Here is a 1461-nt window from a genome sequence, read left to right as displayed (position 1 = left end):
AAGGGTCTCAAACTATTAGTATTTGTATTTCTGAAAACGATGTCTTCGTATAAAGCTCAGAAGGGTTGGACATCAGATTGGCTGTTGTTCCTGCGATGAAAGTGATTTAGTCAATGTATTTTTTTAAATCGGACCAGAAATAGGAGAAGAACGTATCCAAATTGATACTAACCCTATGTGTCTCCGCGGCCCTGTATATACGCTGGTTGCTGTCACTGTGAGTCATGAGGGGTTCTAAGTCAGCAGTGCAGAGCAATGGTGTGGACCACACCGTGTGGTTAGTTTCTGTAAACGAAATCATAATGATATTTAGTGAATTTATGACTGATATCTAACTCTGAAACTCCGCATGAAGCATTAGCAGATGGTGCATATCCTAACTTCCTCCAGAACTATCGAAGCAAGTAGTACTTAAAAGAGAGAGTTGTCTTGACACCTACAAATAATATTGTGCATGAGGTGAACGCCTATCTCCTTTCCAAAGTCCCATCAAATGCTAAAGTGTATTTAAGCTCTGATTCCATTGAGTTAGAAGCTACACCAGATGATGACAAAACACCAAAGATAATGAATCTTGAAATCTCAGTTAAAAATATAACTCACTAATCAGTGTCATGTTGCTCATATATCCTATAAAACTGGTACCCGAAGCAAAAGCCTTGGGTAACCAAATAAAAAACTGTTAAAAATAAATTAATTCGTAAATTACATTTAAAATGTTTAGTTTATTATATCTATAATGAAAGTTAGACTACATTGACTACTTTGTTACTCCATTACGTCTTTTCTTTTGTTTTTGAATGAATTGAGACTTTTAGTTTTTTGTATAGATTTTCTTTTAAATATATTGATTCAAAACTAACCAATCCCATTGTGCTAAACTTTAAACAAACCATTTAATCTATAATATATTTTTTGTCATATAAACATATAGTATACATGCAAACTTTGTATTATACGTATATATTAAATAGCACAACAAATTTCTTCCTGCTTACTTTTTTTTTTGTTAAAGTACTTTTTATTCCTTTTGTGTTTTTAATAACTCGTTAGATTTCGGTATGCCACATACCTTAGCGAATAGTGAGTTTCCTACAAACTAAAATAAAATGAATTGGTTTACAAAATATTTGGTATTAGTATAGATTATATTATTACATTTTATTATTTAGATGTGATAAAATCATAACGAAAACATTTATAAATATATAGATTTTATGTTTTACTGCTATATAAAAATTTATAACGGTTATAAGATATATTATGTGTTATACTACTAATTCATTTTAAAAGTTAACTAGATCTCGACTTGCGCAACTGCGCAGATTTTTGTTTTCATTTATTTTTATATAAGTGAGACAATATTCACTGAGACGATATTTGTTCACCAATCCTTCGACATACAAAACCTATAAAAGATGACACGTAGTTCGTTTCATAAAATACTCGATTTAATATTTT

Source organism: Brassica oleracea, chromosome C5 (assembly GCF_000695525.1).
Source record: "Brassica oleracea var. oleracea cultivar TO1000 chromosome C5, BOL, whole genome shotgun sequence".
NCBI classification, from domain to species: Eukaryota; Viridiplantae; Streptophyta; class Magnoliopsida; order Brassicales; family Brassicaceae; genus Brassica; species Brassica oleracea.
The sequence above is the reverse complement of the archived record's forward strand: the minus strand, read 5'-3'. Positions refer to the sequence as shown.